General features: G+C 36.3%; 1 protein-coding gene and 1 long non-coding RNA gene across 4 annotated transcripts in view; both read left to right on the top strand.

Annotated features, from left to right (window-relative positions):
• Positions 1-21,309, top strand: part of NALF1 (NALCN channel auxiliary factor 1) — a 705,934-nt gene that overhangs the window by 209,468 nt on the left and 475,157 nt on the right. The gene's annotated exons all lie outside the window — the stretch shown is intronic.
• LOC140711429 (uncharacterized) overlaps positions 1-21,309 on the top strand; it is a 44,059-nt gene extending 22,750 nt beyond the window's left edge. The window contains exon 2 of the long non-coding RNA XR_012092614.1: positions 1-21,309. This exon is cut by the window's left edge and continues 16,979 nt beyond it. This is a non-coding gene — a long non-coding RNA (uncharacterized lncRNA).

The raw sequence follows: 21,309 nt of genomic DNA, 5'->3' as shown, positions 1-21,309 counted from the left end.
CTTTATACAATAGTGGTATCATTATCTCTTCATTAGAATATGTAGATAAATGCGGTTCCCTTTTAAAATATCTTTACTGTTAATTTGCTAACATTTTTCATTTTTTAATCTTTAAAATTATAATACATAATAAAAGGCGAATTATGTGACATTAATTCTGTTTTCAAGTTATTTTTAATGGACATGGTTCTTCAGAACTACATCAAACACACCAGCAGGTAATATCAAAATGGCTAAAAACAACACAACTCCAACTTTAAAGAAAAAAATGATTCCCATGCTTTTCCTAGGCATTTGTGGATCTGCTAGTTATCAAGGTTAATTTTCTCTGTTAACAGAAAGCATGAACAGGCAACACTGTTCATGCTTTCAAACTTTTAAAAGTCTGCTAAATGTGGAAGCTGGTAGATGATATACTTTATTGGCTGCTCTATTCTGTCTTAGCAACATGTCCTGGAAATAATGAGTTCTACTGCCACGTGGTTGAATACAGTGCCCAGGACTCCATGTAGATGCTTTCTGGAGCACTCTGTGACTCCGGGACCCCCAGCACATTCGTGGCCACCCAGCCAGGCTGTGATGTCCAGGCCAGGGGACACCAAGGGAAGGAGAAGAGAGGTTGCCAAAATGGGAGGAGAGAGACTTCCACATCCAAAAATGTCAAGAGAAAGGATTTAATTTTAATGGGAAAACAGCTTTTCCTGCTGTCCTCCCCCAACCCTGACTTCTTTTATATTCTAGGGGGAATTCATAAATTTAGTCTGTCTTTCTTGGAGCAGAAGTAAGCGTTAGTAACGTCCTCAAACAATTTTTTAAAAGGTATTAGCCATAGAAATAAATTTACAGGAATTATAAAATTATAGATTGGGTTGAAGAGTTGAAAAAAATAAAATATGTAGATTTATTTATTTATCATCTTCTGAGTAGGGCTATAACAGGTGTTAAGTATCAGACTTAAAATATATATAAAATTAGTGTTGTAGCCTATATTTATTCCTTGACATTTCTTATTAGCTAGACATAATTGCCTCAATGTGAATTGGACTGGAGAACCCATGATTTTCCCAGTGATGATGGATGACAGGATGTTATCTCAAACTGTGAGATGGGAGGTAATTCAGTTTTCAGAGAACATTATGTAATGCTAATTAAATTAATCCTCGGGTTATGTGGCATGTCTTGGTTAAGGTATTATGCTGAGTGCTTTAATTTGTTAGGAAGCTTCTCTGTTTTGCCTTTCATATCTAGTTTACCTGTACTACTAGTTCAGTTGGCCACTTGCAAAAGACGTGACTCCAGTTTGGTTGTTGGACATTATATGATAACATCTTTACTTCCTTGAATATGTCATAAACAGCAAGATGTGAAAGTAAAAGCAAGCTATGTAAGTGCTTTCCCAAGCTAACAATAAGGTGTATGCTTTACAGATTACATTGCAAGTATTTGATGCAGCCTAGTTTAATGTACTTGCCAGCACCTATTTCTAGCAATGAAAAGGTTTTCATTTAATGCTAGTAAGATTCGGAGGAAGGCAAGTGTGGAGTGGCTGGAATTTGGTGAGAAATCCTGAAACCCAAATCCACACAAAGTTGCTCAAGAAATTTTCTCTGATGATGAATGCAAATGTTTTTTGAAAGTTCCTAGAATTTAGAAGCTAATAGCACTGAAAACCTCTTGTTTGAGAGGTGCCCCAATCCTACTCCTGATAAAACGCCTAGAGCTAGTTTTTTATAACTTTGAGTTCAACCTACGGATTTTTTTCCAAATGAAATTATGCAATGAGGAAAATAATCCTTTGATATTTGCAACCTTTTTTTTTAGACAAATTTTAAGATCACCTCTAGGTTTGCAGCGCAGTTGAGCAGAAGATAGAGATTTCCTACACACCACATCTCTTAGCAAGGCACATCCTCCCCTAGGGTCAATATACCTTACCAGAGTGGTCCATTTGTTACAGTGGATGAACCTACATCAACACATCATCATTGTCCAGGGTCCATAGTTTACATTAGGGCTCACTCTTGGTGTTGTACATTCCATGGGTTTAGACAAATGTATAATAACGTGAATTCACCATTATAGTGTATCTCAGAGTATTTTTCGATGGCCTAAAAATCATCTGTGCCCTAAAAATCATACTTTTTAACTGTTGATTTGATAAATTTCTCAGATCATGGCCAAGTCTGTGTCTACAAATAGAAAATAATTAGGAAATTAAACCATTCATATGAACAGTAAGTTGTTTTCTGTTTGTCTTTTGTTTTTTGTTTTTTTTTGAGACAGAGTCTTGCCCTGTCACCAGGCTGGAGTGCAGTGGTGCGATCTTGGCTCACTGCAACCTCTGCCCCCCAGGTTCAAGCAATTCTCCTGCCTCAGCTTCCTAAGTAGCTGGGATTACAGGGTCGCACCATGCCCAGCTAATTTTTGTATTTTTGGTAGAGACGGAGTTTCACCATGTTGGCCAGGTTGGTCTTGATCTCTTGACCTCGTCATCCACCCGCCTCGGCCTCCCAAAGTGCTGGGATTATAAGCGTGAGCCACCACACCCAGCCTAAGATTTTAATAAATCACATGACGAGACTATGGTTTGCATTATCAGAAACGTTTTAATTTGAAAGGCAGGTATTACTTCAAGCCTTCATTAGATTTAGAATTTCTTCTACTTTATTGAAAATATTTGACAATTTATACTTTTAAAAGTGAGGGACCACCTGTAATTGGTTTATAGCCAAATGTTTAGAAAAGAATACATTACTTAGAATTCAGTGGCAGCCAAATCAATGTCATTTATACATTTAAAAGTATATATTATTGCTTTTATATTTTATATTTTAGAAAGCACTACTCTAAGCACCATATTAAAAAAAAAAAACACTTTCACTTCCATGGAGGTTCTTATTTTGTATGAGAGATAGGCAATTCTACTATAACACAAGTTAGACTATTGTATATTTCAAAAAAGGATGCCAAGTAAATGCTGTAGGGGAAGGAGGGAGGATAGGTCTCTAGAAATAAGTAAATGTTAGTTTGAGGGATTAGAAGCCTGGTCTTTTTAGATCTTAACTTTGTTCCTTTAATGACAAAAATGTGGAAGACACGCCACTTGAGACCAAAGACAAAGAAGACACTCCACTGATAAGGCAGCAATCTAGTGGGAAGAAAAAAGATGAATGCAATAGATTACATGCAAATTATAAGCAAGAAGTATAAATGGATGGTATGGAGCAAAGAAATGGTTCTTGATTCACCCTGATAGGTGGCTTCCCAGAGGAACGTGACACTTCAGTGGATTTTTTTTTTTTTTTTTTTTTTGAGACGGAGTCTCGCTCTGTGCCCAGGCTGGAGTGCAGTGTTGCGATCTCAGCTCACTGCAAGCTCCACCTCCCGGGTTCACGCCATTCTCCTGCCTCAGCCTCCCGAGTAGCTGGGACTACAGGCGTCCACCACCATGCCCGACTAATTTTTTGTCTTTTTAGTAGAGACGGGGTTTCACCGTGTTAACCAGGATGGTCTCGATCTCCTGACCTCGTGATCCGCCTGCCTCGGCCTCCCAAAGTGCTGGGATTACAGGCGTGAGCCACTGTGCCTGGCCTTCAGTGGATTCTTAAACAATGAACAGGGTCCATTAGGAAGACAAGTTTGAGCGTGTGTGTGCGTGTGTGTGTGTGTCAGTGCTGGCTAGTTGAGGAGGGTATTCCAAATAAAATACTTAATAAGAAAATGCACAGAGAAGTGGAGAAATAATGGTGCACATGGGTAGCTACAAGTAGTTTTGTTTCCACTAACATGGAGCTTTATGGAGGAGGTGGAATAATGATCTGGAGAAGCAGTCACATTTCAGGTCATTATCTTCCTTGACCTGGGGACTTACTGAACAAACAATCTGAGCAGGGGAAGGTCATAATCAACTTTTGTTTTAGAAATATCATTTTCATGGTGTTAAGGTAGAGGAACTGGAATTGGGAAATGATTCAAGGCAGTGCGATTATTTTAATAGCACTGGTAAGAAATGAATGGGTCAAGGGTAAGAAGGCTTCAATGAGGTTAAAGAATAGTGGAGCGGGAGTGAGGGAATCTGAGTTGAGAGCAATACAAGGCTACGAGAATGAAAATTTGGGATTTGAGTTTTCAGAAATATAATAATTTAAAGTGATGACAAGAAAGAGTTTGAAAATGCTACTAGACTGTTAGAAAATCAGAGATTGAGAAAAAGGGAGCAGTCTAAAACAGACCAATTCATTTGGCTTAGAGGTAAAACACAAATTCATAATTCAACCTGAAGTACAGTTTGAGGTACAGAGTGTTGATAATTGATACGAAATGACCTGAGAATTGTAGATATTATGGAAGGTGATAAGAGCTATAAGTATTAAAAAGCAGGGACGGATATGAAGAATATGAAGGAGATCCAGAGGCATGGAAAGTAGACAGATGAGACTCTTACATAAGCAAATGAATGTTGCAAGAGAGAGGAGAGATGATTGGCAGAAGGAAAAAATTAAAGAATTTTGAAGACTAAGATAAATCTACCAATCTTTCTACTTAGGAGGCTTACCAAATCTCAACAAAAGGAAATAAAGAAATTCACATCCAGAGACATCATAAATCTGCAAACCAATAAAGAGTACTGTCTTGCAAGTAGCCTATAAGAAGACCACTGTCAGACTAAGATTCAGCATTTTACAGGGTCCCTGGGAACCAGGAGACAAAGTGCCTCCAAAAATAACTAATGTCTTGAAGATGTACACCCAGTAAAATTTTGGTTCAAAAAGGAGGGCAAGAAAAATATCTTTAGTTCAACAGAAAGAGTTTACGACCAAAACTGCACTGAAGTAAAGGAATTCTAAAACATGATATTCATGCAGGTCTGAAGTGTCAAATGGAACTGTGCACCAGGAAAATGGTAAATAAATTAGAAATCTCAACAAAGTATGCCTGGCATTGATATTTCAGTTGTTAGCCTGTGATCAGTTTTAAGCATATGATCAGTTTAAGCCGAAGTTATACTTCGAAATAACAAAAATCAATAGCCTCTCTTAGGTGGAATCAGGAGTAGGCAATAGGTTTTTGTCTCCTGAGTATTCAGAGTCGTCACTGGTCTACAATATCAAGGCAGTATCCCCACAAAGACTGGTAAATACTTTCTACCCACAGCATTAAAGTCATACCCAATACATGTGAATACTCTTCCCAAAACTTCCACTGCAAACTTTCTTTTCTCATTATGATTATTGATCAGGCTGTTTGTTCCTCAAATCCACACACATATGAATGAATTCATCCACACACACACAAACACATACATCCATGCACACATATGCACAAATACTTAAAATACCAGCAAGAAAATAATTGAACAGTTTACTTTCTAAATAGCTGCTATTTGATGGTAGTATACCTAGTTAGGGGAAATAAGTTATTAACTTAGTTTTAAGAAATATTTGTAGTACCTGTATAATTTCACTCTCTCTCTATACACACACACACACACACACACACACACACACACACACAAACTGGATACATGGGTCTGGTCAAAAGTTTGAAATTGAAAATGTAACAAATTTAAAAATTTTGTTTTAATAGGTTTTTGGGGAACAGGTAGTGTTTGGTTACATAAGTTATTTAGTTTTGATTTCTGAGATTTTGATGCACCCGTCACCTGAGCAGTATACACTGTACCCAGTGTGTAGTCTTTTATCCCTTGCTAACCCCCACTCTTTCCCCCGAGTCCCCAAAGTCCAGTGTATCATTCTTATGCCTTTATATTCTCATAGCTTAGCTCCCACATATGAGTGAGAAAATACGATGTTTGGTTTTCAGTTCCTGAGTTACTTCACTTAGAATAATAGTCTCTAATTCCATCTAGGTTGCTGCAGATGCCATTATTTTGTTCCTTTTTATGGCTGAGTAGTGTTGCATGGTGTGTATAACATTTTCTTTATCCACTCATTGATTGATGGACATTTGGGCTTGTTCTGTATTTTTGCAATTGCCAATTGTGCTGCTATAAACATGCTTGTGCAAGTATCTTTTTTGTATAATGACTTCTTTTCCTCTTGGTTGATACCCAGTAGTGGGATTGCTGGATCAAACGATAGATCTACTTTTAGTTCTTTAAGGAATCTCCCTATTGTTTTCCATAGGGACTGTACCAGTTTACATTCCCACCAGCATTGTAAAAATGTTCCCTTTTTACTGCATCCATGCCAAAATAATAGATGCCAACATCTATTATTTTTTTGATAATGGCCATTCTGGCAGAAATGAGCTGGGATCACATTGTGATTTCGATTTGCATTTCCCTGATCTTTAGTGATATTGAATATTTTTCCATGTGTTTCTTGATGATTTGTATATCTTTCTTGGGGAATTATTCATGCTCTTAGCTCACTTTTTGATGGGATTGTTTGTGGTTTTCTCGCTGATTAGTTTGAGTTCTTTGTAGATTCTGGATATTAGTTCTTTGTCAGATGTATAGATTATGAAGATTTTTTCCCACTCTGGGTTGTCTGTTAACTCTGCTGATTATTTCTTTTGCTGTGTAGAAGCTTTTTAGTTTTAAGTCCCATCTATTTATCTTTGTTTTTGTTGCATTTGCTTTTAGATTCTTGGTCATGAAGTCTTTGCCTAAGCCAATGCCTAGAAGGGATTTTCTGATGTTATCTTCTAGAATCTTTATGATTTCAGGTCTTAGGTTTAAGACCTTCATCCATCTTGAGTTGATTTTTGTATAAGGTGAGAGATAAGGATCCAGTTTCATTCTTTTGCATGTGGCTAGCCAATTATCTCAGCACCATTTGTTGAATAGGGTGTCTTTCCCCACTTTATGTTTTTGTTTGCTTTGTGGAAGGTTGGTTGGTTGTAAGTATTTGGCTTTATTTCTGGGTTCTCTATTGTGTTCCATTGGTCTATGTGACTATTTTTATGCCAGTACCATGCTGTTTTGGTGACTATGGCCTTATAGTATAGTTTGAAATCAGGTAGTGTGATGCCTCCAGATTTTTTTTTTTTTTTTTCCTTAGTCTTGCGTTGGCTATGTAGGCTGTTTTTCTGGTTCCGTGTGAATTTTAGGATTGTTATTTCTGGTTCTGTGAAGAGTCATGGTGGTATTTTGATGGAAATTTCATTGAATTTGTAGATTTCTTTTGGCAGTATGATCATTTTCACAATATTAATTTCTAGCCATCCATGAGCATGGGATGTGTTTCCATTTGTTTCTGTTGTCTGTGATTTCTTTCAGCAGTGTTTTGCAGTTTGCCTTGTAGAGGTCTTTACATCCTTGGTTAGGTATATTCCTCAGTACTTTATTTTTTGCAGTGATTTGGAAAGGGTTTGAATTATTGATTTGATTCTCAGTTTGGTCACTGTTGGTGATTAACAGTGCTACTGATTTGTGTACATTAATTTTGAATCCTGACACTTTGCTGAATTCATTTACCAGTTCTAGGAACTTTTCAGATGGGCCTTTAGGGTTTTCTAGGTATACAATCGTATTATCAGCAAACAGCGACAGTTTGACTTCCTCTTTACCAACTTGGATACCCTTTGTTTTTATCTGTTGTCTGATTGCTCTGGCTAGGAATTCCAGTACTCTGTTGAGTAGAAGTGGTGAAAGTGGGCATCCTTGTCTTGTTCCAGTTCTTAGGGGGAATGCTTTCAACTTTTCACCATTCAGTATAATGTTGGCTGTGGGTTTGTCGTAGATGGCTTTTATTACCTTAAGGTGTGTCCCTTCTATACTGATTTTGCTGAGGGTTTTAATCATTAAGGGATGCTGGATTTTGTCAAATGCTTTTTCTACGTCTGTTGAGATGATCATGTGATTTTTGTTTTTAATTCCATTTATGTGGTGTATCACATTTATTGACTGTGTATGTTAAACAATTCCTGCATCCCTGGTATAAAACCCATTTGATCTTGGTAGATTATCTGTTTCTTATGCTGTTAAATTCATATTGCTAGTATTTTGTTGAGTATTTTTTGCATCTACGTTTTTCAGGGATATTGGTCTGTAGTTTTCTTTTTTTTGGATTTCTCTTCCCTGATTTTGGTATTAGGGTGATACTGGCTTCATAGAATGAGTTAGGGAGGATTCCCTGTTTCTCTGTCTTTTGGAATAGTGTCAATAGGATTAGTACCAACTCACTGAATGTCTGATAGAACTTAGCTGTGAATCGGTCTGGCCTGGGCTTTGTTTTGTTGAAACACATTTTTTTCATTACCATTTCGATTTTGCTGCTTGTTATTGGTCTGTTCAGAGATTCTATATGTTCCTGCTTTAATCTAGGAGGGTTGTACATCTCCAGGAATTTATCCATCTCCTCTAGGTTTTCTGTCGTGCAAAAGTAATTGCAATTTTCGCCATTAAAAGTAATGGCGTTGCAAAGTGCCTACTTTTGCCATTAAAAGTAATTAAAAAACTGCAGTTACTTTTGCACCAATCTAATAGCTTATGCACATAAAGGTGTTAACAGTAGTCTTGAATAATCTTGTATTTCTGTGGTATCAGTTGTAATATCTCCCATTTCATTTCTAATTTAGCTTATTTGGATTTCTCTTTTTCTTGGTTAATCTCACTAATGGTCTGTCAATTTTATTTATCTTTCTGAAGAGCCAGCTTTTTGTGTCATTTATCTTTTGTATTTTTTCAATTTCATTTAATTCTGCTCTGATCTTCATTATTTCCCTCATTCTGCTGGATTTGGGTTTGGATTTATTAATCACTAAGTTTTTGAAACAAAATAATTTGGAAAATCAAATAATTGCATGAATTTTTTTCTTTAATGCTGCTTTCTGAGTTGCAAATGAAAGAAGAGATGTTTGAGGACTTTGTTGTTGTATTTTTCCTTACCTTTGTTACATAGGAATTTACTTAAACTTTTTATTTTTATTTACCATTTCTTTCTGTTATTGTGTGTGTGGTGTGGGGTGGGGAGCCCTATGAGAGTCAAGTAATGTTGACCTTGAAAATAGCTCTGGAGTTGTTTGTGATTGGGCAGCTGAGGATCTAGAGTCATGAAGGTCATCTCTCATAGATTCCTGTTATTTTTGTGTACTGCGGGTAGAAGTAGAGAGAATATAATCTATTCAGGGACGGCCTGTCTATATGAAGAGGTCAAATGCATTGAAATGAAAAACAAAAATCTAGAGCCAGTGACATTGCTGACAGATGCCAACATTTCTCCACACTATTTTATAATTTAAAAAAAGAAAATGTACCTCTCTGCTAAGAACAGCAAAGGCTTGAATATATTTATTGATGTTACATGACTAGGGACTGAAATAAATGATACCTAGGTGTAAAAGTAGGTGGATAATTCTATCACCTAATTTTCTCTTTCAACAGTCAGGAAACTTTCAGTAAATTTGGTCCCCCTAGGGTAATTCCCAATTACCGTCTCCCCCTATGATAAAATAAACAGAATATGAGAAAATGTTATTGGACTAATATCAAAATACATAACTTAATATACACTTTATGTGTTTAATCTAATTTAATGTGGTAAAATAAAACATTGTTTTTCCTTGGAACGTCATGTTCTTAAAAATACTTAAAAATGTTCATTTTTTGTTCATGGTACTCTAAAACTAAAAGCAACACATAAAGATACCAGGAGTATTTTATAATTTTTTCTGCCATTGTTTATGAATGAAGTGTCCTTCAACCCCCACGTGTCTTTGTTGAGACATTGTTGGCAGAAGTCATGAAAAATAAATAATAGCAACTTAGTGGACATAGAAGAGACTGTGGATAAATTCAGATTGCAACAATTTGAGGCACCAAACGGCACAATGCTTCTAATCATTGATGTTTTCATATTGTGAAAAGGGATAATGTAAAAGTAATTCTAAGGAGAAAGCCCTTTACTGATAACATAAGGATGATTAGTTTGTTGGCATAGGGGCAGGCAGAAGAATGGAAGTAAAATCTCACTCCTGGAATGTTGCAGTAGATGCAGCCCATGCCTATATCTGAACCATGCCTAATGAGTTAAATGATGAAATTTGCGAGTTCTGAGCTGATAAGTTTTAGGATTTTGAGTTCATGCTGTAATGGGTTGAGATTTGGGGGATATTAGGATGGGACTGGATTCATCTTACATGTGGGATGGGCATGATCCTTTGGGGCTAGGGAGGCAGACTTCTGTGTGCAAAATAATGGCACTCAGAGATGTCCAATCATGAATTTCTAAACATTGAAAATATGTTGAATTTCATAGAAGGGACTTTGGCCATGTGTTGTGTATATCTTTGAGAAAACTTAAAATTTAAAACAAAATTATATTTAGTTATCTTCAACTTTGAAGAACCATAACTATTTCTCTAATAATATTTAAATATGTTAAAAGTAATTAAGCACATAATGACCTTTTAAGCAATTTTAATAACAAAGGCCAGAATGACAAATAGATCTATGTAATTACACACAACTCAGAATCACAGAAATTTAAATGGGACAGAGTTAAATCCTAAGGTAATCCAGTCTCCTCATTGCATTTTGCGTTGATGAAACTGTGGACCAGAAGTTTGAGTGACTTGTCTAGAGTCCCAGACCAAGTCACAAATGACTACTCTGTCTTTTTTAAGTGCTAAAGCTAGAAATTGAAATCAGTTCTGCATCATAAGTATTTTTTTCAGCAAAGCATAATAAAGTTATTTATAGAGTTAAACATATTTATATCTATAGGTTTTTAAAATCACATTATGTCTTCTAGTTTATGATCTCACATTCATTAAAATGGAAAACTTTCAAGTTTAAAATTAGCTTTGATATATTCGCAAAGAGCGGTCTCTAGAGTCCTGGTTGAATAACTGAACATCAGAGTAAGATGCCTCCTTCCTTCTTTCCATCCTTCCCTCTATTCTGATGTCTTATTTTAATTAGACTAGATCTCAGTACTTGAAATGCAGTAATCCTCAAGTGTATATTATTGCAAATAGTTTTGTGGAATGGTTCTTTAGGAACCTCACATAACAAGCTGAGTTCAGAGACAGTGGGAAGTCCTGGAAGGTGAAGGTGTGGGTGGGACATCAGTTTTATTTGCTGAGAAGAGTTAAGTAAGCTGAAATGTCTGCTCCCTTTTAAAACTAATTAATACTCCATCCTGTGGAACAGGCTAGTTTTAAAATATTAATTTAATACTTGTATCTGTAGAGTTTTTCATTATTGCAGCAGCATTATAATCTTAATACTTTCAAATGTAGTTTTGCTTATTTCAGAGAATTCCCAACCCTCACAAAAAGAGGCAACTCAAATCTCTAGGACATCAAAATACTGATGAAAATCTCAGATATGTATTCAAATAAGGTAATAAAAAATTGAGTTTTGTGACCTGACATTTTGACGTTGTATAATTAGAAAAGCACAGAGTTTTAAAGCATCCCTGGCATGACCTATGGCCATTGCTTCCTGACTATTGCTCTGTGCAAGTAAAGAATGCAGAACAGAAACAGCCGGGATTAAATGTCAAAGGCCAGAGGTTATGTACCATGTGGCTCTCAGCAAGGCCTTACTCTCTCTCCATGTATGAAGCAGGCACAGTAACTCATTTTCCTTTTATCTCATACATTAAACAAGTCAAGTAATGGATTTATACTTCTTTTTTTTTTTTAACTTTTAAGGTTTGAGGGTACATGTGCACGTTTGTTACATAGGTAAACACAAGTCACAGGGGTTTGTTGTACAGATTATTTTATCACCCAGGTACTAAGCCCAGTATCCAGCAGTTACCTTTTCTGCTCCTCTCCCTCCTCCCACCCTCCCGCCTCAAGTAGACCCCAGTGTCTCTTATTTCCTTCTCTGTAATCATAAGCTGTTATCATTTAGCTCCCACTTATAAGTGAGGCATGATGCATTTAGTTTTCTGTTCCTGTGTTAGCTTGCTAAGGGTGAAATAAAATCCAGCTGCATTTATGTTCTGGTGAAAGACATGATCTCTTTATTTCTTTATTTTTATTTTTTCATAAGTTATTGGGGTACAGGTAGCATTTGGTTACACAAGTAAGTTCTTTAGTAGTGATTTGTGAGATTTTGGTGTACCCATCACCCGGGCAGTATACGCTGCACCATATTTGCAGCCTTTTTTCCCTTTCCCCTGTTACATTCTTCCCCCCAAGACACCAAAATCCATTGTATCATTTTTATGCCTTTGTGTCCTCATAGCTTAGCTCCCGCCTGTCAGTGAGAACATACGATGTTTGGTTTTCCCTTGCCGAGTTACTTCACTTAGAATAATAGTTTCCAGTCTCATCCAGGTCACTGCAAATGCTGTTAATTTGTTCTTTTATTTTTTTATGGTTGCAGAGATTGCCATTCAAATGACAGCAATGGCCAAGAACATCTGATTTTGCTAGAGGAGACTCGAAGTCGCAGCCACTAGGTGGCGCAGCCTCATTGCACGCCCCCATCAGGCCAGGTCTGGGTGGCCAGGGAGACCCTGGTTCTGACAGGTGACCTTCCTTGACAGGCACTATTGACTTGCGAAGCATCTGTAATGACTTTACCTTATCAGATAAATAGAGACTATATCATTAATGACAGTGTAGGATATGCCACCAGGGACAAAAACTCCAATCTTTGACTTAATAGGCAACTTTAAAAATACTCATTTTGAAAATGGGAGAATCAGCAGGGAAATTTAATCTGCTTAAAATCTAGAGTGCCTTTTCAAGTATTTTTTAAAATCTGTAGCTCTTCTTTAAGTTCTATAATTTATTGGCCAAAGTAACTTACAAGCATTGATAACAGTCCACGTAGCGTTATCATTTTGGATGGCAAGCTGATGTGTAGGGGCCACGGCCTAACCTGTATTTGAATCACTATGCTTAGTTAGGGCCACTTTTTTTGGTATAGACCCCAGCACACCACAAAATATAGTTTCCTAAAAGACAGAAAGTCTCTTATATACAAAGTTGACTACCCTGTACTAACTCAGTTACATTGTAGCTTTTGTAGCTTTCCTTTTAGTTATCATTCAAGGTGGCCATGACATTTAAAAAATAATTTTCCAGGGTACACTGTTTTTTATTTTTTGTGACTGTTCAACTTACTACTTAGGTGAAAAGCTTTATTTGTACATAAAGAGGATTGAATAAAGGTAAGTATATATAGCATTCAGTAAATATGCCTCTCATGAAAGGCAATTTATATGAAATAATTAACTCTACAACCCAGGACTTAAATGTACATGTGTGGCAAAGAAAATCTCTGATTCAATCATTTTAAACAAAATAAAATATAACTGGAAAAAAACACAACTGCATAGCCAGTACATCTTTAAAAAGACTATGTAAAATTTATCACATAGCATTGAAAACCAAATAATATTCTTTAACAGCATTTGCAGTGGAAACAATACAGCTCTTGCTGTATTTCGTATTCACATGCTTCTTGTTGTCTTCATCTACAGATATATAACCCAAGATATAAAAATCTCTATGAGAATCTGAATATCGCATAGACAGTGAAGATTGACAGTTCCCACATGGTGGGATGAAAAGGAAAGCGGCAAAGTTAGTTAATATAACTGGTGGTATACTATTTATTTAACATTTAAAAATTGTGCTGTTAAGAGAATGAAGAAATCAAACATAGGTTGGGAGAAATATTTACGAAACATATATCTGATAAGGGACTTTTATCCAAAATGTAAAAAGAGCGCTTAAAACTCAACAACAAAAACAGTACAAATTTAAAAATGAGCAAAAGATCTGAAAAGACTCCTCACCAAAGAAAATATTAAGATGACAAATAAGCAGATGAAAAGATACTCAACATCGCATGTTGTAGGGAAACACAAATTAAAATGATAATGAGCTACCACCACACACCTATTAGAATGCCTAAGATTGGAAACAATGACAACAGCATATGCTGGCAAGGATGTGAATAAACAGGAACTCTTACTCACTGCTAGAGAGAATGCAAAATGGTTCAGCTACTTTGGAATATGATTTGAGAGTTTCATATAAAACTAAACATATTTTTCTCATATTAACTAGCAATCAGTCTTCTTGGTATTTTCTCAAACAAATTAAAAAATTTATACTCACACAAAAACCTGCATGTGAGTGTTATAGCAGGCTTATTTACATTTGCCAAAACTTGGAAGCAACCGAGATGTTCTACAATAGGTGAATGAATAAACAAACTTTCGTATATCTATACAATGGAATATTATTTAGGATTCGAAAGAAATTAGTTAACAAGCTGCGGAAAGACACAGATAAACATTAAATGCATATTGCTAAATAAAAGAAGCCAGTTGGAAATGGCTACATACTGCATGTTTACAACTACCTGACTTTCTGGAAAAGGCAGCAGTACAGAGAGTAAACAAATCAGTGGTTATCGTGGGTTTGGAGGGAGAAGAGGAATTGACAGGTGGAGCACAAAGGACGTTTATGACAGTGAAATTATTCTGTATGATACTGTAATGGTGGACCCATGACATTAGGCGTTTGTCAAAACCCATAGAACTGCACAATGCAAAGAGTGAACCCTAATGTGAACGAGGGACTTCAGTTAATCATAATGTGTCAATATTGATTCATTGGTTGTAACAAATGCAGTGAGATGATAATAGGGGAGACGTGTATGTGGGGTGACATATGGGATTGTCTGTATACTCTGCCCAATTTTTCTGTATACTGAAATCCTTAAAATGTAACTCATTGATTAAAATCAATACTTGTTTTTATCATTTGTAGCTTTGTGTAACACATAATTTTGAAACAAATTCTATACTTTTCAGGTAAAAATTAAGGTAGCTTTTAAAAATTTGTTAAGCTCAGTTTTAAAAAATAAATGCCTAGGTAGATCAGTTTTGAAATAACATATTCCCCCATTTCAAATATGTGAAGAAGCTCATTGACTTAAAATTTGCAAAATGTAATATTTAACTTGGTTGTTTGCATTATGTAACATTTACTATACACCCATAATATAAACCTTAATTATATTTAAAGTAATTTCATTCTACATTTTTCTCTATTTATTTATCACAAATTGAACCTGGATATTAGCAACTGGTTCAGGCCGTACAAGTTTTCACCAGTGGACATTACTAATTCTAAAGTACATTTTTAATACGAAATTTTATTTTAAGCAATATCTTAAGGCTTTCATGGGATGTGTTACGTTTGCAATTCTGCCTTTGTAGAAGCAATCTATATGTCCATCAGTAGGAGAATGGTTAAGGTTTTTTTTTTGATAAAACAGTACACCATGCAACAATTTAAAAGGAATGAACTGGAGCTGCAAGTATCAATATGACGAGGTACTTTTTTGATTAAGTAGAATATTTTTAGTGAAAATGCAACTTATCTGAATGGTAAAAAAGGACAAAATTTTAAAAACTAACTCTTTACTGAGGGCATAGGGTGAGGGAAGAGACAGGATTTATTCATGTTCTTGTACTTTTCCAGGGAACATCCTAATCTTACCCTTCCTTTGCATTTAATTACATTTTTGTTTTGTTTTCTTTACCAACGTTTTGGTGATTGCTCGTATTATTATATATAAATTAGCTCAATCTGCACAGTGATTCACTGATTACATATAATATCACGTGTTTAACCAGTCTCTTTAGGATATTTCCAAACTTTGGATTTATAAATAAAACTACAATAAGCATTCTAGTATGTAAGTCTTTATCCCATGAGTAGTAATACCTGTAAATTCGTATTAGTAGAATTGCATGGTCAACAGGTGAGTGCATTTTAATTTTTCATGTGATGTCAAATCTTTACTAAAAAATTATGTAAATACAAATCATTGTCCTTTAGAAAATAAAAAAGAATCACCATATGAATTTCTTTCCTAATGAGAACACTCTGATTTAAACTAATGAATTCATATATTCATAAATTAACCTCATAAATTTTACTGACAAGCTCTTAAAGATAGCTGTCAATGTAAAAAGATTTATATTATACCTATGCCATGATTAAATACAGCTAAATTCGGGAGTCTCATCAAATTGATTGATGTAGAGTGTTACTTATTTTATATTAGAAATCAAACACATTATTATACAGATTACATTAATAGAGAAAAAGTGCATGTGAAAATATTTTACTCAGTAATTAAGAATAAGGAAATAATCTAGGTCGTCTAATCAACAATTCATAAGTCACTGGTCGTTTTAACTGTGAGAATATAGGATAAGAGGAAAAACAAGAGAAAAGAAGGTATGCACTGGGCGCGGTGGCTCACGCCTGTAATCCTAGCACTTTGGGAGGCTGAGGCGGGTGGATCACGAGGTCAGGAGGTCGAGACCATCCTGGCTAACACGGTGAAACCCCGTCTCTACTAAAAATGCAAAAAAAAAAAAAAAAAAAAAAAAAAGCCGGGTGTGGTGATTAGCCCAGCTACTTGGGAGGCTGAGGCAGGAGAATGGCGTGAACCCGGGAGGTGGAGCTTGCAGTGAGCCCAGATCCGGCCACTGCACTCCAGCCTGGGGGACAGAGCGAGACTCGGTCTCAAGAAAAGAAGAGATCAGCATGTCTTCAGGCAATTTATTTTAAGGCAATGGCTTCTCAATTTTGGAAAAGATGAGAATCCCATGTAATGACATTTTATTTCACTACATCATTAGGAAGATACTGTTCTGTTAGAATGTGAATGTGAAAGGTTTTCACCCGTCTATACCATTTTGTTGCTTTTTTTTTTTTTTTTTAAGAAGTTGGCAGTTTTCCAGGGAGTGTATGTAAAAGAGTACAGGATAGGAAGTGTTAATGTTCTTCATCTAAAAAGTAAAATTACTATTTTAGTTATAAGGGAATAGCTTGTTGACCAGTGTTCCGACTGAGAACATCTAGAGAAGTTAGATGAAATTTTAAAAGATGTATAAAACTATCAGACAGTGCTGACTAGTCAGTACTAGAAGGGCTGTTACCAAGAGCAGGGAAGCCCGTCTTTCGAGGCAAGCTTGCTGCATCCTGTTTTCCCCATAGTGTCATTTGCTGATTGCTGATGCAGGGTAAGTAACCAAGAACTCCCAGAACTCAGGTTGAGCATGGCTACCAAGAGTCAGAGAGAACATCTGAACTTACTGGAACCTCTTGGAGTTTGGGAGTAAAAACCTGGAATTGAATTTTGCTATGATACTCAAGAATGAGAAATCAAAATCACAGAGGAGAAAAGCACGAGGAAATAAGTTCAATACATGGTGCCGATTTTGCCTTCAGTTATTTGCTCATTAAGCTGCTCAGGGCAGAAGTTTAAGAAACCAGGCACAGAACAGCTGGAGAGGAGTAAAACAAGGATTTTTCTTTTTTCTTTTTTTTTTGTTTTTTTTGGTCTCCCAGGGTTTTCATGGTGATAGAGACAGAGAAATTAGAGTTCAACACTTGCAGAGGAGAAAACTACCCAGAAAAAAAAGAAAATAAAAACTACCCAGGCTCTCTGTCGTTTAAACAAGACAAGAAAAGAGATAAAAAATTGTATTAAGTGGATAGGATAAACAGGTTATAAATACTAATATAGCATACCTAAACCCAAACCAACTGGGTCAGTTAAACTGATTAAAAGCAGTAAAACATATAATTAGTAACAACATTCCATTTGACAATTACTACCAAATTGGATAAAATCTTCACATATTCTAGGGATGAAAAGGTGAACATCTTTGAGGGTGGGGACATTATTCTGGCTACCAGGGTCGTCAAAAACATGCACACTGAAAACGCTTTGATACTTCTACATCCTTCACATTGGTTAAAATGAAAAGGACAACAATACTAAGTGTTGGTGAGGATGTGGAGCATCCTCAATAACTGCTTGTGGTGTTGTCAACAATCACTTTGAACCTATTAAAGCTAAATATGTACATCCTTAAGACTCAGCAACTCAGCTCCTAGGTACATTAACGAAAATGCTTACTTGTATTTATAGCAGCACTATTTATAATAGTCTAAAACTGGAAACTCTAAATGTTCATCAGTGGTGGCAATGCCAAATAAATTGTAATACATTTATACAATGAGATAAAGCAAAGCAATTGGATGACCTCTTAATACACAAAATAGCAAGAAGATAGACACAGTAGAATGCAAAATATGTGATTCTGTGTGTATAAAGATCAAAAGACAGCCAAAACACATCTATGACAGTGATTAATTTTGCTGGACAGCAGTATGAGGCAAGGATCATGACTGTTCTGGGTAGTGGTTCCAGAGGTGTGTTCACTTTCTTTCTGTATGGTTAAAAAGAGTTGCTTTAAAAATTAACGCTTAAAGATACGTTTAAGACTATATTTTAGACCTATGAATAGTTTCCTTAGACTACTGGAACATGCTATGATTTGCAACTTAAGTGAAAGCCTATAGCTCTAAATGTCTTTTTAAAGGTATTTTTTATCCTGTGATGCTAAAATTAACTAGAAGAATGCATTAAGTAGCTAAGTGGAGGGTGGTTGAGTAGAAAATGCACATGATTTAAAGTTAGATAAGGGTTCAAGTTCAGTCTTTGCCATTTATTGGCTACTTAGCACTGGATGAATTTTTTTAACCTGGGTTTCTGTGTATGTAAACAGGGGAAACAGTTTTAAACCTGGTTGCTATTGTGAAAATGGGAAGTAACAGAAGTACGTTTCTGAGTATGTAGCAGTGTTGTCTGTGCCAACAGAAGCTATCACACAACTATGTAAACCTGTCATTAAAAATTCATCCTGAAACTCAGTGGCAGAAGGAGTTTCAGTCTCCTGACTCTGAACTTCTATCTCTCAATGCAAAATCCAGCTGCTGGGCAGGCCAGGCTCTGATCCGCCTGAATCACCCTGGAGGCTGCACAGGAAGTGTATTATCAGAAGGGGATGCACAAAGGGATTTAGTTCCAGAGTCAAATATATTTTGGCATTAGGCATGGTACTACTTTCTCTGTGGTTCAGCAAACCTTCTCCACTTGCAAAATTGAAAACATTTTTTCTCATCATAAAATGTAACATATAAAGACTCAAAAATTAAAAATAAAACTATTAAGAGAATAAACTTGCTTATTTTTCTAATCCTCCCCCTTTATTGGTTCCCTTTGCCCCAAATAAAACAATTTCATACTTTAAATTGTGGCCATTTCCTTTCACCCCCCACCAAATACACTGTATATGGAAATTATTCTGTATTTAAATTTCTATATCCTGAGTTTTTCTTATCTCTATTTGAAATCCCTTCCTATAACTTACATATCTTTGAAACCATAATTATAAATAACTATCATATTCCATTTTTGAATGGGAAGACTTTATTAAACTATGGTTGCTAGCCCTCCTTGCTGACACATTCTTCTTTGGTTAGACTAATACCTTAAATCTATTAATTTCTTACCTCTAACTTCATTCAGTTAGCTGCCTCATCAATGGAAGTAATCATTTTAGTGAACTCATTTGTGTTTGTAACTTAAGTATAACATCACTGTGCTCTTGAGTACAATCATCACCAGGCCATAAACATCTTCATGGGAATTGGGTGAAGACCATACCCCATGGTGGGCTCTGTCTGGATGGGTGAATGCATTCTCCAGTGTGCTTTGGCTGGGTGCCCCTAACGGAGAATGAACTGCGAAACCTGATAACATACGCCTGCTCTTCAGCCAGCCGTCAGCTGTGTTGGATGCTGTCTTATTCCATGATATGTGCCATCTGCCTGCATGTGCTGTGACCCTCATCCATGTGGAAATTAGGGCAAGGCAGAAACTCCAATGTGAGGCTTCTGCATTAGCTCTTTTTCCTGAAACAGCCAATTTGAGAGCAGAGCACAATAGCCAGATCTTTAAGTGAAGTTAAAAGGAGTTCTGACATGAGCGCATACATCATAATGTGAATGATTAAATAAGGCATTTGTTCACAATAAGCAATGTGCTATAGCTATGTTAAGTGTTAGGCACCGACTGTGTGCTCAACTCTTTCCTTTCCCCATTATCATCTAACGTGGGTCTCTGTTCTTTTTACCTATGTATGTATCCCTCTGTAATGTGCTGGTATCTCTCCTTTCACAAAAACTGTACACATTTCTGAAACAGATAGAAATTTGACAAAGATGAATCCTAGTGATATTTTCAGGAGCTATATGTTGACATAGCTAAATATCAAGAATTGATTGTTGTGAATAAACAAGAGACCATTTCAGCTCAGCAACATGCAATGTGTGATTAACATCTTATACATTAGGCATACGATGTCTATTTATTCATTGGAAACCAAAATTCTGTAATGCCTGATACAGTGCCAGATGCATAGCATTGACTTAAACATGTGTTGGGTGCATGGATACATGCTGGCTTCAATTCAGAAATATTCTTATTGTGTAGGCATAGCCAATATTTTAGCTCAGTTAACTGAATAATAGAGAAATAAATAAGTGAAACTCTGCCTTCACTTTTAGTGAAGATATAATTCCGTGAATTATGGCAATTACTTCCTCCCACCTTTCATAGGTGTTGGAAGCAGAGCGTCTCAGCTTTTACTGTGCATAAAAATTGCCTGGGGATTGAATTAAGATATAGATTCTAATCCAGTGAGTCAGGGAGATGCTGCCTTTCCAACATGCTCCCAGGCCAGTTGATGCTGCTGGTCTGAGGACCTTACTTGGTCTCAGCACTGGGTTTGTCATCCTGCACTGCACATTGCAGTCACCTGGAAAGCTATATATAGAGGCTACCGATGCCAAATCTCATCACTGAGATATCTGGATTTAATGTATGTGGAATGAGATTTGGGTTTGGGGTTTGCTGAAGTTTGGAGGTTGTAATATAAAGAAACACTTGAGAAGCACCATGTGGTGTCGAAACCTGGTTCACAAATCCCCCTAAATTTGTGATCTCCCTTGCTCCTGCCGAGTTGGCCCCCAGCCACGGTTCAGGTTGTGAGGACTGATACAAGCTCTGCCATCCAGGAACCTGTCAAATTGAGACTTAGAGACTCCAACTGTTCCCTAACAGAGTCTGGAAAATCTAGACTGCTGGCTGCTTCCTGACACTGGAGAAACAGAAGCGTTGGTCTGCAGAGATAGTGGAATAATGAAACATACTATAATTGAGAGAAACATGGGGCTCTGGGTTTTGGTTCTTCTCTCCTGAGATCCAGCTACCCCTAACTTCCCTTAGTCTCCATGAAATATCTCCGCACCTTTGAAGGAAACACCTACTTGGGGGTTGGCTAGATTTATTTCTTAGCTGCTATTAGATGATTTCTGATAATAATAACTGATCTACTTCAGCATCAGGGTTTGACAGTCCCCCTGATTTATTAAATTATAAATAATGTGTTTACATTTTTTCATAAAAATACACTACAAATACATCTTTTCCAA

Source organism: Chlorocebus sabaeus, chromosome 3, assembly GCF_047675955.1.
Source record: "Chlorocebus sabaeus isolate Y175 chromosome 3, mChlSab1.0.hap1, whole genome shotgun sequence".
Lineage (NCBI taxonomy): Eukaryota > Metazoa > Chordata > Mammalia > Primates > Cercopithecidae > Chlorocebus > Chlorocebus sabaeus.
This window is presented reverse-complemented; position numbering and strand designations above follow the sequence as displayed.